General features: G+C 40.2%; 1 protein-coding gene across 2 annotated transcripts in view; it reads right to left on the reverse strand.

The window, feature by feature from the left end:
• Positions 1 to 16,951, reverse strand: part of PEAK1 (pseudopodium enriched atypical kinase 1) — a 112,296-nt gene that overhangs the window by 52,371 nt on the left and 42,974 nt on the right. For both annotated transcript variants that reach the window (XM_069866876.1, XM_069866875.1), the window contains exon 2: positions 11,003 to 11,173. The gene's annotated coding sequence lies outside the window, so the exon portion shown is untranslated. The remainder of the gene's footprint in view (positions 1 to 11,002; positions 11,174 to 16,951) is intronic.

The following is a 16,951-nucleotide window of genomic DNA, read 5'->3' on the forward strand; positions in this document are numbered from 1 at the left end:
GAATTTACCAAGACAGATGCAGTCATACAGACCTACACATCATTTACAGAGTTCCCATACAGAACTTCCAACACAGAAAATACAATCCAGCTGTTAAATAAGCACTGCAACTCTTCAATCAGTATAGAAACTGTGGACACAAGCACGTGCAATCTATGGCAATTTATTTTGAAGAGAAGAAGAAGGAGAAATGCAATAATAGATAATGTTATAAGCAAGGAACTTCCAAACCCAGTTCTAAAATTCTCTTCAGCTTTGATAAATCAATTATTCCATCTCCTTTTTGCTCATTTCTGAAGTCTTTCTTCTTCCTCCTTTCCTTAGACTGCTCATGTGACTAATGCGATAAAAATTCTTTAAGGATGTCAAGGGGATAAATACTGCTATTAGTAGACACTGGTGTCTATTAGCTTTATAGAAATGGGTGCACTTTGAAGCCTTGGACCCCCTGTTAGGTATTCGCAGAATGCGCTATTACCCAGAGACAACATGAAGGTGAAGAAGTGCAGACTGAACCATTTTTTGCATTAACAGGAGGACCCTTGAAGTGGTTTGCAGAGTGTGCTCCGGGGTCATTCACTTGTTCTACAGCATTAGCTTAAGGTCTTCTGCTTGAAAATCTCCTTCTTCCAAGACCAAAGGATAAATGCAGGGAATGAGGTATTAATCTAATGCAGGTAACAAGATGATGCATAAAAAATATATTCTTATTAAATGTTAAACAGAACTGTTTTAAGAGAAGAGTAGGGAACACAGCACTGATCTGTGTTTTGTCATCGCCAACAAGTGCAGCCCTAAAGCCCCGAGGAGCCCACAGTTCCTACCAACCTGCCATCAAATTAATAGAGCAAATGCAGCTTCAAAGTAATTATGGGTACTTTATTATGTGCATTCAAAAAGAGACAGCCATGAAGCACTGCCCTGCTAAATGTTATAGAAGTTCTTATAAATATTCATGTACAGCATTTGTGCTCTAAGCACTTAATCATTTCTTTACAAAAAAGGAATGGGGGGAAGGGGAGAGGAAGAAATTGTTTCCCAAGTTCTAAAGAATTTAAGGCAACAGAAAAGATAAACTTGTGCACAAGTGCTCTGTAAATTAGGCAGAATCAGACCCAGGAATATGCAAATGAGATTCTCCTCAGGTAGATTTTTTCTTGTTTTAAATTATATCTGATGCTTTAAAATAGTTTGCAGGTACTAAAGCAATGACTTTTTTATCATTTGAATTACTTGAATTTGAATGTTGATCATTTGAATTTCCATGTCATTAGCTTTTGAAAAACAAGATTGCTCTGTTGCTTCTGACATTTGCATGAAGACAGATGTAGCTGGCTGTACTTCTCTGCATTTTCAAAACCCTATTGTCAAAGATGAACCTAACGTCACAGCACCAGATAAATCTGGCTGCTTCGCAAGGGCAAGGCATCGTCTGACTGGGAAACTCGATCCATTGACACACAGCTGCTGCAAGCTAAAATAGTAAGACCAAAAATCCTGCCGTCACCCCTTGGAAGCTTTGCATTTCTAACTATATTCCATGGCATACAGCCTCTTGATTAAGCCTCTCTGACTTAAAGTTTATCAATATTACTGTGAATCAATATAGGCTGAAAACACAAAAACCTGTTCACAAGCATTTTTTTCACAAAAAGATATTGCAAAGCAGCTTTGACATAAAATTATAAACCTAATATAAAAGTTAAAAAGATGTAGACCAATAAGATCTGAACTTCTCAGAAACATGTGAACAGTGCGCAGTGAGGGATCAGCTTAGACCACCTGTCTTGCTGTGACCCTGCCTCTAACCAGACCACGATGACCAACACCGTCTTTAACATTCTTTTACCCATCCATTTGTACCAGGAACATCGCTTCTTGCCCGTGAAACACATTACACACAGCTTTGGGTGTGAATGCCTTGGCAGTATCTTTTCAGCTACTACACTCTGGACATCCTCCCCATCCAAGACACTGTAGCTAGAGGGGAAAAAAGTAATCTAAGGAGATGCTTATTAATGCAGTCTCAACTCCTTCACACACACCTTGGTTGGCACATAGCCCTACTGCTGGCTGGGCAGGGCGGTAAAGCAACATCAGCAGCAGAAGGGACTTTTTGCTATGGCACCTTTGGTTCACTCTTGGATCGGTTAAGTCAGTCAGATGTACCTGGCTCCATTCTCAGGTGTATCAGCCAAGTCTCAGCAGGGTTATTCCAGGCACGTACCATGTTTAGAAATACAAAGCAAAATGAAAAGCAGTGCTGCCTTTTCCTTCCCTCAGGAAAACTACTTCTTGCAAATGGTTTTATCATTTTCATTATATCCTGTTTGATTTGCTTTGCCATCTTGACTGGAACAATAGCTAAGACATAATGGAAAAAGATTTTTCCACAGGCTGGTTCTAATTACATTAATTCTCAAGTGAGATAGGACATTTAAATAGGAAAAAACAACTGCAGATGCTGAGATAATAACATACCAAGATATTAGGCTTTTTCAGCGTCCAGCTAAATTGATGCATTTAACATCACAGTGGACTCCAATCACATTTCAACATAAAAGCCATTTCTTCTGTGGCATGCTTGCAGGAAGAGGTTAGCAGTATATTGAAGTCAATGTTCAACGCCAAACAATTACAAAACATTATCCTTCATGCTGGAAGTCACATAGATCTTTGTAACATGAACTGCAAGATACATGCTTTAAACTTCTGCACAAGGGGAGGCAGTTGGGAATGCAGAGTCACTATAGGATTGATCACCTCAGGAATGACAGTGTGGAGCTGAGGAAGTTCTGAGGAGCTCCTGGATTGTGCTTCCTTTAATATTTTGGTACCTTTGTGGTACCTTTACTATTTCGTCACGATAATTGAATTCTCTTTTAATGTGCTTGGAAAACATATCCTCTTCACATTGCCCAGACTCACCAAAATACAAACATGCTCAATGAAGACTGTGGTGATGTGGCCTGTACACACAGGGAAGTGGGTCACAGTTCTGTAGTCTGTGTTTGATGTTACAAGCCATTGCACAGCTGTGCCTCCGGTACTAGTGTTTATGGGACCCTGCAGCAAATCCCCCTTGCTGGAAATCAAAACTGAAGACAGGGAACTTATGTGGGGAGGGAAGGAATTGAACTACTCCCCCATTCCAACTCCCTTGCCCTTTGCTAAGTGCTAGACCAGGCTAGTGGAGAATAGGTCTGGCCTGCGCGAACGAGAGAGGACAGTGCCTCAATTCCCTTTGCTCACAGCTTGGTACTAGACTGACTTCAACACCAAACCAGTGATTCTGCAGTGTGATTTACTAGTGCTTGGCTGGAGCTGAAACAGTAATGTACACACAGATTCGCATATCAGGTACTTATCTGTTCAGCTGTTTTTCCGTAGTCATCCAAGTTTCAAGGAAATTACCTAGATAGTGAGGATTAAGAGACTTTCAGTCAATAAACAGGATCTGTGATTCTAAATTCTGTCCTTGGAGAATACAAACTTTCACAGCTGCAGTTCAGCAAGTAAAGCATCCTTGTCTAAACAAAAATGCACATTATTTCTCTATTAAAAGTGTAATCAAGTACACGGGAGAAAATTGAAAAAGTTTTTAGCACATAAAAAGTATTTTCTTGTGTGAAAGTTCTACACTTCAGGCTTGCAAAACTAGAAGTGCTCTCATGCATGAATTACTTGTGTTTGTCTGGTGAGCAGTGCTGCCACACTGAAGAATGACTACTTACTTGCAGAGGGTTTAGTAGTAACACTTAAAGGAGCACACTGCAAAAACATTTTCTAAATGCAGCTCAGAGATCTCCACAGCCACTGCTGAAGATGCCTGCCTGAACAGATCTAAATCTGAAAAGAAAATGCAGTCAGACAGGAAGGTAATCAGTAAAAGACACACAAAAATAATACTACCTATGAAAGTATTTAATTTGCGTTTTATAAAAAAGGAGGAATTGAACTTGTACATCTTTGTCAACTATATTTTGTCAACTTCCTTCAGGCTCTTATGCTTTTAAGACATCAGCTGAAGATGCTCACCTTTACATATCCTCACTACTGTCTTGTACTGGCTCTGCTATTCTCCAGACACCTCTGAACCAATTCAGCTTCCAAACTGTGGCAAATCAACCTGTGGATGGGGAAGAGTCATTTTCTGCCAGGTCGGCAAGCTGAATAGGTTCTTGAGGAGAAGGAATGAGCAGCAAACATTCAGCCACAGGGCAGCAGTGAGGTACCAGTTGCAGCTTGATTACTCTCCCTCCTTGAGAAGCAGTGGCCAGTAAAGATTTGAGCAGATGAACAGCAGCAAGTTTTAAGTAGGCACCACGGCAAGACAGATGTTCTAACGCTCTTGGGCTCATACTGACTTACCGTGTTGCACAAAACCTTTTCACCCTGCCCAAGTACACCTTCAGAAGAATACTGCAGATATTTAAATTTACCAGGGCAGGCACAACCTCTGTGGTAAGGGTCACCCTACCATCATTCTTGCTTCCAGCAGATTCCCTAGAGCCAAATGTTGTCTTTGGGAATTGTGACTGGCTCAGGTAAATCACAAAGACATGTCCTTGTTTTACCTGCTCTCAAGATACAGGTGAGTGTACTTCATGTGAGGTATTATCCTGGATAATACCTGGACTGGTATTATCCATTTGCAGATGTTCCTGGCATAGACCTTCCACAGCCAATACCACTTAAAATACCAATGTGTAATTATACACACAAATTAAACAAGAGGCTATAATTTGAAAACTTGCTAGTCCTTCATTGTGAGTTGACATAAGAGCTGATAGCGACAGAGGCTGCGTGGAGCATGGGTCACGATGACCCAAGAGAGAAAGCAAGACAAGGTGTGTGTGCGTCCTGAAGCTGGGATGTCTGTAACAGGCAGTGCCACTACTGCAGTGCTAGGAATCCAGCAGCTTTAGGACAACAAAAGGGAGACTGACTTCAAAAAATTGGATGCGATACACGGCACTTCTAGTGCTGTATCCCATGGCTACTGACTCACTGAATCTTCACCGACTGTTTTGTGTCACATGCCCCCCCAATTTGCTATGCAACTTACTGTCTGCACAGGCTGGTGCCTCTCATTAAGACAAAGAGTTACAGAGCACAGATTTCAGATTTTATAGAACCCACTGTGCTTTCTAAATATCCTTTCCTTGTGAAAAACTGAAATGACACTTTTTGGCTAGGACTCCTGGCATTTGCTTTTTTCAATTTGTGGGAGTTTTTTGGGGGAGGGAATGGGACTTGCAGTGCAGATCGCTCTGTCAGACCTCTAAGGATGTTAGTATGAGTTACCCAGACAGCCTTTCCCAGGGCTCACCCCCCTTTAATTCTCCAAGATACAAGTACTTTTATGTTACAGGAAATGAGGACAGCAGAAAGCTGCAGATCCCATGAATGTAAAAATTGTATTGAAGGCATGGAACAATTCAGCCCTAACCACAGCCAGCTGGAGTCTGCTCTCTTTGCAGGGATACTTAGATAATTAACCAAATACTGACTGATGCAAGATTCAGGTACGTCACTACCACTCAGATATTCAAGGTTAATTTCTGTATCCATCACTGAAATCAAGCTTAATAGATGTGACGAGCTAAGGGCTTGAAGATCAGTTACACAGTCATACTGTGAGGAAAGGATTATTTTTCCTTCAACAAGCTTCATGCTACCTTTCTTTACCTGCAGAAGAAATGTCTTTTCTGTTAAAAATGCAAACTTATATTTTTATTAACTTGATGCCCCTTTAATACCTGGGAATTCACTCAGTTGAAGCCCTAAACTGAAATACAGTAAAGCCACAGTACTGGTGTAATAAACTAAACCCCTAAATGTCCCAATAGCCATTACCATAATGCACATTTATTTCTCATGCTATGCCACCTTTATATTTGTGGGGTTGTGTTCCTTCCTAAGCAAGCTTTATCTGGATGTTGAAGCCAAATACTCCTATGCCAAAAGTCAAACACACTGATTTGACTGCCAAGGCATAGCGTGTGGGACTATTTACAAAAGAGAATGGCAGAGAGAGTGCTCAAGAAATCTGAAATGTTTGGAAGGCAAAGCTGCTAACATGTCTCTTCTTCTGCTTGTAATGAAACAGATTTTTAAATCGTTAGGTATCCTGAATTATATTTGCAGCAAAAAATAAATCTGAAAGAGAAGCCAGTACAAGAGAAAATTGTCTTCCCTTATTCTGTTTTCATAGAACATGAGTTTTTAGACAGATCCAGTCCCCTCTGACTGGTCTCACAGCAAGTTAGTGCTGCACCGATAGGAGACAATGTTTTTCTCACTGCTTTTTATCAAGTTGTAGTTCCTATGACTTTTATTTCTACTTAACTAAACTCAAGAAATCTACTGTGAAAAATTTTAAATATTCTAACCCAGTGGAGATGTTTGTACAAACAGGGATGCATCCCAGAAATTGCTGGTAACGACACAGTGCAACAAGAAACATAACTCATCGATAACTGTCAGATCTCGGGCAGGGCTATAAAGAATATCACAGATCTCAGTAGCATACTTGGAGTGTTCTTAAAAAATCCGGGTGGGGAGACAAGAATCTAAAGAATCTGGGATAGGGATTCTTTTCATTTTGTACTTTATTTGTCCTCACACCTCTTTATCTTGTATTGAAAAAGAAACTATCCTAATGATGTTTGCACAGGGCCTAACGTACTCCTTCAGTCATAGAAGTCTGAATTTTGTTAAAGATCTTTGAAATGCTACTGTAACACAAATCGGGACCATGACACAGGAAGTTAAACCATAACCTGTGTTTTTTCTCTGGAGAATGCACACAATTTAATTCCAGAAACGGAAAGTAATAGTATAAAAATAAAAGTTTAGCAAAAAAATAAGTTAACTCATATCAAGAATGACATATAAGACAGCTGAAAGAGAAAGCAAGCCACATGTTTCTGGAGTTATTTTGAAGTCTATTAAACCCCTACCTATTCACCTGTGAAGCATTTTTGCTTAAAGTACATATATGCTAATGTTCATGTTTAAGATAGTGATGATGGGACTGAAAAAAACCGCTGCTCTGCAATAACAAAGGAAGAAAGACCCTGCATCAGCAACTGTTTCTGAACACACTTTCCGAGAGCTGCACTGAACAGAGTTAAGAAAATCCAGAGTTGAAAGGAAAACCTGCATTAAGGGTGATTTGCTAAGAAAGCCTTAGAATATGGGCAGCCTCCAACATTCCCATTATTTTGAGTTCAAAGCTGAGACAAGAGATGTCGCTGCAGCACCCCACCGACGTGGATGCCACAGCATGACTCCAGCCAGAACCCATGGGCAGGGGGGTTACTTGTGCTCCAAACCCTCGCAGCTTCCTGTGTTTCCAGTACATCCCGAGGTGGCTACACGAAGGACACAGCTGCGCTGTAGGCAGTGCAGACATCCTTTCTTCACATAGTGTGCAGCGCTGCTGTCTGCAGTCTGTTTCTCAGGTGTATTTTTAGATGGGGCTGCTTTCTGTTCCTTCATTCTCTCACTCTGCTCTTGACACCAAAGACAGGCCTCAAGTCTGATATTTCCATAATTGCCTAACGTGCCATGTCCTAACAGGGAGAGTACAGAGCTCATGTAACACCTTTGAATCACAGGCTGCAGCAAAACCAGCACCAATACTGTTGGCTGTAACTCCCGAGTATCTGGACAGAACTTAAAAAAAAAAATCTTTTTATAGCAACTACATATGTAACCTTTTCCAACTGAATAAGAAATTATTCATACAAAATGATTCTTGCTTGCAGCACGTTCAAGCACGTTGATTATCTTTTTCAATGCTAGAAGCTGATCATTCCCTTAATTAGCAGGATCTGAGAGGTGTTCAGCTATTTTTTTTTAATTTTAAAGAATGGGATTGTGTTTCTTGCCAAGACCACATCACTTAACAACAGGCTAAAGATGAATGAAAGGGCCCAGCATGAAAACTACAATCTAATTATCACCACCTGAACAGCTGATAAATGAAATGACAAAGAAAAGCACACTGGTTTCATGTGATGGAAATTAAGGGAGGGTGAATTTGTTACGAACATGGAACAAACATAAACTGAAGACCTCTTACCTCCCATCACTGAAAATTCCCTGTTCCCACAACAAGCGATCGACCATCCCAACACAGAGAAAAAAACCCTGGAGGATCTAAGACCCACCAGCAGAGTCGTTTTGATGTAAAGTATAGGAGTGGGTTCAAAACGAAGAGCAATGCTGGTCTGGAGCTTTACAAGTTTAGTAGACGATTTTTCCATTTTTCCTGTCCTCTTAATTGAGGTTTCCAGGGACAGCCAACACACCAGCAGGAATGTAACGAACGCAAGCATCAGCCTCCTTTTATCAGATGAGCTGACAATGAGAATATTTAACATACCTGTAACTGGACAGACTTCATAGAGAAGTATAAGTGAAAATGGATACCAAAGCAAGCTGGTGAAAAATCAGAACCCACCCTTTGGAAAGAACTGTCAATAGGCACACTTAATAAATATTTTGATGTTACTGTTGTTTGCTCTGTCCATGTTTCCATTTGGAATCATTATCTTCAGACAATGCAACCTCAAGTGGAAAAGCCTGGTTGAACCTGAAAAACTAGCAACTTGGATCTCCAGGGGAGAACAGAGTCTTTTCTTACCCTCACAACCCAAACACATCCTGAATTTAACATCTTCATCTACTTTAGAGTCCAAATCTTTCTTTTGCTCGTATGTAAGTTAAAATATCACTCTCTCTCTTCCCTAGTTTGGTGACATAACTCTGCGATTCCTACAGCACCACAGGCGCCCTGTTCTGGATGGGACATACAAGGAAGACGGTGCCTGTACTCCCAACTCCCAAAGCTTTTCTAAACTATAAGCACAGAGTAATTGGTAAAGCCGAAGGTTGGCACACTGGTTGGGAATGCACAAAGGAAATACACTACAGGAATGGAAAATGGTTGAAGGAATATTTTTATGGTTATTATCTCAAAAATGTACTTAAACCAGTAGCCCCTCCCTGTCTTCTGCAGGTAGCCAGCTTTATCGATACTATGCATCAACCACACCAGACTGCTTCGGTGCCAGTATTTTATGTTCCCTCCCTGCTCTACGTGCCAAGCCAAAGAGAAGAAACAAAGGCTGGTGTTATTCCTGGAGAAAAATGGGTTCTGCATGAGCGAGTGGGCAGTTTCCTTTCATGCAGACATAGGCCTGCATTCTATATGACAAGCTAACCTATGCAAATGCATTCATAGCATAATGTCTCCCCAACGGAAAGTGTCCCTACAGAAACGTGTGTGGGTACTATGTGTGGGACAGGAGGCTGGCAATAGGCTCGGAAAAGCTCTCTCCAGTGGTGACTGTGCGGCTGGAGAACCAGGCAGGCTGATGACCAGAGGTGTGTTCGGCTGCTCACAGCCTCCCACTGTTATCAAGAAGGTGGCGACTTCCTCATCACTGAATCTTTCTCTGTATTTTGCTCTTCCTTCCTGATGATAAATGCACTTTATTATTCAAACCAATTCAACATTACTTTTAGAAATTTTATCACTCATTTAGATTTAACTCGGTGAGTCAAGTGGAAAAAATGTGTTCTCAAGCTGAGAGAAAACCCTCCCATTTGAAATTCCCGAGCCAAGAGCACCTCCTGTGCAACATCCTCCAGCTGTTCTCAGAGACAAAGAATCTGTTCACGTGGCATCCTCATACAGTTCCCACTTAGGACACTCTGGAGCACCTCCAGCAGGAAGGGGATCTGCCCAAAACAGCAACCCTTGACTCTTGCCAGGCCTCCTCCTGCCCAGCTCACCCAGCATTTCCTCAAACTACAACAACCTCTTGATGTGCAGCCTGTTAAGATCTCTGCCAGCAGAGAAATCTATGACATAGCATTGTTATTCCTGTTCCAGGGCAACTGATTGCCACATCTATCAGCTAAATAGTAGTAATTTGAATACAGCAACAATTATGGGAACCTATTTCCTCACCTGAAGCCATTACTCCTGGCAGATGTAGTTAGGGCTGTTTTGACAAAGGCTGGATGCATAAAGAAAATGCTGCTCTGCCAGGCAGCAATGTACAAGGTACCAAACAAAACATCAACTTTCAATTTTCTAAGTGTTCTTCCTCTACAACTATGATGGTTGTGTGAACTATTTGTGCTGAATAAAAGCATGCCAAGGTGGTACATTTTCCTCAGCAAGAATGAGTAAGAGCTTGTGATTAGTATTGCTTTTTAACTTGTGATGCTGGTATTTCTGGGCTCTAAAGTGCCTTACAGAAATGTGAAAGCACATTAAAGTGCCCTAGCTCCACAGCTTTTGCAAAATAAAGACACAAGAACAGGAATCGTCTTTGCGTCTTGCTCTTGTCAGACACGTCAATGAATTAGAGAGCTATAAGTAAATGTACACACATTCAGAGGGAAAGCGCCATAAAGGCAAGGCCAAGAACAGAGAAAGAACATTAGAAAGAGCACAGTAGATTTGAAAACTTGAAGGAAGAAGAAAAACATTTTTCTTGTGAGTCCTTTTTGAGCTTCATTCATCACCACTGCAGATGAATGGGATCTGCAAGCCCTCCCCTCTCACCAATACAGTATTAGAAATACGAGAATACAAGTGACTGGCAAAAAACCAGACAATTCAAACACAGGAAACCAGTTTGGGTAAAAAACCACCAGACTATTGATCGACTCGTGCATTGGCCAAGCTGTAACTTTTGGATGGGAGGCTCCTAAGTGCTGGCATGACTGTGCTCTCACAAAAGACCTAGGGAGCCTTAATGTGGGTTTCGGATGTCTTTAATGCTGTTAAAGACATCTAAAATCCTGTCTTTAACCCTCACTGAAATTCAGACAAAGATCCTTGGGCAGTAACTTGCTCTTGTGAGACTGCTTAACTGAAACTCCGATAGCAGTGCAACTATGTCTTCTATCATCCATATAAACTATCTTACAATACTGTATTAGGGAATAAAAAGGTGTGAGAAAAATCAGTTACCACTTAGGTTTGCAGCATTCCATCCATTGTAACGCCAAGGGTTGGCTTTGCAAAACTGTCTGCAGCTACCGGCAATAAATCCTGCTGAAAATGTCAAAACTTCCTACTTCTTCAGCCAAATTCGCTTCATCCCCTTCTCTTCATGACTGCTGGTCAGGGCAGCAACATGTTCTGTAAAAGAAAGGCAATTATGTCATTTCAAACAGATTTCAAATGTGACTTACTATTAATTTTCCTTCTTTAGTGATCTCCTGACTTCTTAAAATGCTGCTAGAACCACATAAAGAGACACCTCAATTCTTTTCGGAGTTCTTGCTGCAATTATATGCAATTATATTTCTAACTGTGCCAATTCTTAAAATGTAGATATACTGGGATACTATAATAAAATACCAACATTTACAAGCATTTTCTAATTTCAGTTGCATGTAGGCATTTCTGCTTCTGTCCTGAAACTCAGCAGCCTTTGTACCACAGAAGTGAAGAGTTTTCCTTGGCATTTGCCTTTCCTTGAGAAATTGCACTCCAGCAACGCTGGCACAGCTTCCCCACCACCGCTTTATACAGCAGAGCTTCACCACCACAGCTTTACACAAACCAGGTGTTCCTGTGGCTTGGGAGCAACATTCCCATGTTTTTTAAAGCTGCTGTTACATTGTATTTTATAGGTGCCATAGAAAACATTTTATCTCCAACATAAGCACGCTGCATATTAAAAGGTAACTAAGTCAACAAGTGGTATGGAGATCGTCAGTAAAGTTGTTCCTGTACTCACAAACAGCATGCTGCCTTAAAAATGCAATTTAACACTACAAAAGACAAAGAATCAAACCCTGGCACAACCACTGACCACTCGATATTTACTTATGTTTCTGTGTTCAGCTCTATAGATTAATTTACAACATTTTGAGTCAATTGATAGAGATGACATTAGCTGCTGCTCTAGATAATTGACTATTTAGACAATTAACATGGATAGAGTGAATGAAGATGTGGATAAATCCCTCTCCGTTTTTCCCTTGGCTTTCCATGGAGGCTGCAGGGGCAGTAGAAACAAAGTATGAAAAGTGCTGCCACGTGATTCAAGCCCATAGAGCCTGTCCTCAAGAAACAAAGAGCAAAGAATGCTAAACAAATAAATCACAAACAATTTCTAAAAACCAGCCCCTACTTTCTAGCAACTGCCAACATTGGGAGCTATCTGCCCTGTCAATCTAAGCAACAGCCCATGAATAAAAGGGCACCTAATTACAAGATCAGTAAAAGGAAGTCTACATTTTAAACCCCATGATATAAGTTACAATTGCAGACTCTGCAAGGACACAAAGTGAATTAAATCTAGCAGGAAACAAAGCCCCGATGTGAGGAATATTTTTCCTATTAATGTTGACTGCAAGTGAACTACTTCATGGGCTGGGAATGACTGGTGATGCTTCAGCATTCTGTACATTGCCTGATTTTTATCCTAAGCACTTGGCTTTCAAACAGCTATCAGACTTGCCAAGCTAGAAGAATTCTGGCAACATTAATGCTGTTTAATGCATTAGCATCTTGGATACAGCATCCTGTAAAAATAGATAATTATAAATATGCATGTGAGATTATTCTTTTTGCATGATACAGCAAGGAGGAGAAACAGATTATTTCCAATTGACTGTATCAGCAAAGCTTAACACAGTATCACAGGGTCAATATCAACAACCAAAGCATTTCTATAAACCACGAGATTTCCCTCACTGAAATTCCACAGCCCCCCCTGCACACAATGAACATGTGACAGCTTTGCCAAAGTGACTGCAGGAATCACCTGGCCCAGAAAATCCTGTTGTGCAGACCAGAATTTCAGAGCTCCCTCTAAAATGCATGGGGACATGGCTGTTGGCTATCACTGTGCACGTCGGTGGGTTGCTCAGGGGTGGTACCACCCAACTCTTCATCAGGTAACAGAGGGATGCATTCTTTTTCCAGAAAGGAAAAACTTCTTCACTTCAAAACTGTCTCCTTTGGGTGAAAAAATGCTGTAGATGGACCACATCCACTCTTAGAAGAGACAGAGAAAGGGAAAGAAACAGTACAGGGAATGTGCCTTCTTTCAGAGATATGCTTATGTTTTTAATATAAATTCATAGATGTACAGGAGAAGAGACTCAGGAAAATGGAGTTTAAAAGTCAACACTGTTTAACTTTTTAAAATATTAAATACAAGCACGAATATGCTGCTTAAAATAGAACTGATTCATGGAGAGAAAGGAAGCACTTAATGACTTGCTCATGCTTAAGGACTCTCAAAAACAAGTATCTCTTACTCATGCATTTGAAGGATTTGCTACTCCTGAACTATTGATTGGAAAAGCTTTTGCCACTGCAAGCTGAAGACACATCCCAAAGAGCTACCATATAGGTTAGAAGTCTGGGTGCTCAAAGAACACACTCAAGAAAGAAAGAATTAGCAACAGGAAGTAAAAAATAAAGGCATTTATTGCTTTAGTTGTGGAAATGAGGTGAAAAGAAGGCTCTCTGTCCAGAAGAACCACATCCATCTTGCAGTCTGATCATCCTGGCACAGGCGTAAAGTAAGCTCTGAATATACATCTACCTACCATCCCATGACCACACACTGACTTAAACCAGAACAGAACACTCCGTATTGCATAGCTGTTGTGGCCAGCCTAAAAAGGTGGAAACGATTCACTGCAATCAAACTGACCTTCTAGAACACAATTCTGCCGTTTGTACCTGGAAGTGGCATCACCTTGGGTATGTACATACACCAGAACATATTTTCACATACCAAATAAAATACCTTTCCTGAGCTATCAAGATAAAAAAACCAAGATACTAAACACAGCACGTCTAAGTTGAAATGGTTAAACCAAAACCCGCTCACACTCATCCTCTCACAAAAAAACTCTGAAGTCATGTCAAGAAGACCTAGTGATCAAATTCTGATACCATCAGGGACTATCCAGGCCCTTGGCTGCATCTGTCCTACTGCAGTTCTTATTGATAATAATTTAATATTACAGAGCTAATATTATTTAATAAGAGGAAAAAGTTAACAGAGAGCTGACAGACAGTACTACTAGTGATCCCTCCTTATGAATGAATCATGTAGTACAAACTTCTCCTAGATTAAAGAAGCACGTGGTTTATTAAAGCCGAGAAGAGTTTCAAGCTTAGTCAAAAGGAACATATTAAATTCAGACAGCTGCACAGTCCTGGGAGGGAGGCTGCGGGACAGGAGCAGCTCCTGTCAATAAAACACCACAAGCCTACTGCATCAGTGTTAGTGTTCTTTGCTCTCACAAGAAACAGCATTTCCTATCAACAGTCACTGAAAAACTGGGATTTTAATGGTATTTCATATTTACAAAAATCTGATGAGTACATGTGGCTTTCTAGGGGACTCTTGGCACAGTGATACGCACCTCAAGTAGGAACGTAGGCATCAGGATACAGGAAGAAGGAAAAATCAGCAACACCATAGCAAGAGGAAAAATGGAAAGCAACAATGAAACCCCACCCAACCTCCAAGACTTCAAATGGTTGTTGATGCAATTATCTTTCACAAACTAAACCCCAAACTTGCACCGGGATTTCAGTCCCCCACCCTCCACCGCACTCCCTTGCTGTTTGCTGAGTTTTATTAGAACCATCTGCGAGATCCTCCCCTTTCAGATCCTTATGTTTGTTAATCTGGCAGCTGTGCTTTATCATCTATTGAAAAATCCCTGTTTCAAAGTTGTTGAGACAGAAGGCCTTTGACAGGCTCAAAATTATCTCTAAAATCAAAGAAACCACATCATATGCAGTGCTTTAGAGATTAAAGAGGGAAAATGGAAGTTGGACAATATATATATTTTTAATGGGAAGACAAATAAAGGTTTTGGGGATCAAGAAATTTTTTTCCCCCCATGCAATTTATCTGACAAAAGCTCCACTTGACTGAAGCACTGCAAGCTGTACTGTAGAACAGTTTCAGGATCGTCATTATCATAGACTGACGGAAGCAAAAGACACGCCAAGCAGCATCTCCTTGGAGCATCCCATTGGCAAAAGACAAGAGAAGAGCTCACGAGGAGGAGGAATATCAGTGAAGTACAGTAACAGAGTTGGATTTTCCGTGCACATGATACAAGTCCTACAGGTTTTTGAATACAACAGTATTCTATTTATTAAAAGTGCCTCAGCACCTAGTTATCACGGTGATGCTCTATACTCACCTCACCGCAAATCCTCACCCCTGTGTGTCTGCATGTGCACCTTGGCACACAGGACATTGCACAACGGTACAAAGCCCAACATGCTTTGCCTTTCCCTTCTTGACTTTATCAGCTTAAATTTTCACTTAGACAGATACACATTGCCGCCATGCACTTAACAGTGGGAGAACTTCTGCCAGTAGCGCATGGCAGGGAAACCACCATGGATGTAAAAAGGCAAAAATCCTGGTGCTTTAATTTGTTTGGAAGTTTCTCTCCTCCAGTGTTTCTGCAGAAGTATCTGTCCACTTAACAAGCCTGGCAGAACCTTAACTTTTGGGGGAGTAACAGAGAAAAAGTCTTACAGGTTTCTCCAAATCCTCCCAGAAAACGTTTTTTTAAATAAAAAAAAACCAAACGCATTTCCAGTGTGAACATAAAACACTCATGTTTTTAATATTTGAGGAACATCACTTCTATTTTTTTTATACTTATAATATTATAAACATTTTCTGTGTTTCCCCCGCAAACAAATACTTTGCTTTTTCTGTGCTCTTGCTATTTCAAAGGTAACAAATACAGACAATATTAAACTGACATCAAATAATGTTTGTATGTGTGTAAATTTGAAAAATCTGAGAAATTACCCTGGTGGCTTAAAACTTCCCCAGTTACCTCAATACTGTAAATAACTTTCTCCTTACATGCACAAAAACTGAATTGCATTTAGTGCCATAAACCATATTAGAAACACGTGCCTTGTCCTCATCTCTCATGACCTGATTCTGTTTTATACAACTGAAAGCCCTTATCTTCCCTGACCATATTCTCATTGTTTTTGTTCAAATGGCATCATTTAAAGTTTCTCAAGTACTCAGACTCTGGCAAGAGTTCCACAGCTTCATACACTGGGATTTGTCATTTTCTCCCCACCTCTTTCAATGATAATAGAAATTTGTCAGTTTTAAATAAATGTATTAAGCAGCATTTCAAAACTGTCTTGAATAAAATGGCTTATCTTCTCCCTTGAACTTTCCCAAAAAGCAGACAAATTAAAGATATTTCACTTGCACAGGCTCTACAAAAGAGATGCAAACGTAATAATTCCAGTTGACAGATCACGCAAGGCAGACTTTAAAGGTGATTTCAGAAGCAAGAGCAACAGAACTGTCATAATCTAACTCAATAAATTTTATATGCAAATAAAAAATTAAAAATAAAGTAGACTTGAAAAGATGTACATTAAAAGAAAATTCATGTATATTTTCAAATAAAAGCATAAAATGTAGATCTGCTCTTGGCAAGTGTCCTGGAACCTCTCAGGAGAATTAACAAAACAACCACAGAGTGGAAGAGAGATTTTTATTGAAATGCTTATCATTGCTTCTGTTAGCATGTACTTCAGTGGCTTATTAGCCATTTCAGTAAAAATAGGATCCCTTGTGAGAGCAAGAACTTTGAGAGAACAAACTTAAAATTCCTCTTCTTTTTTTTTTTCTTCATCTTATGTATTTGAAAAAATATCACTTGAACTAAAAATATCTTACAAACCCTCTCTTCAGGTCACCTGTGATCTTTACAGAATACATACATCTACGTAAGCTAGAAACAACAACAACAAAAGCAATTTACCTCCCCCCACTCCCCTCAGGTATATCTTTCTTTCAGAGTATCACAAATATATTTAGACAAAATTGCAAGCAAAAGAATGCTTGGGACAACAAAAATAAAGTTACACCCTGCTGCA

The sequence above is a fragment of the Phaenicophaeus curvirostris genome, chromosome 12 (assembly GCF_032191515.1).
Source record: "Phaenicophaeus curvirostris isolate KB17595 chromosome 12, BPBGC_Pcur_1.0, whole genome shotgun sequence".
NCBI classification, from domain to species: Eukaryota; Metazoa; Chordata; class Aves; order Cuculiformes; family Cuculidae; genus Phaenicophaeus; species Phaenicophaeus curvirostris.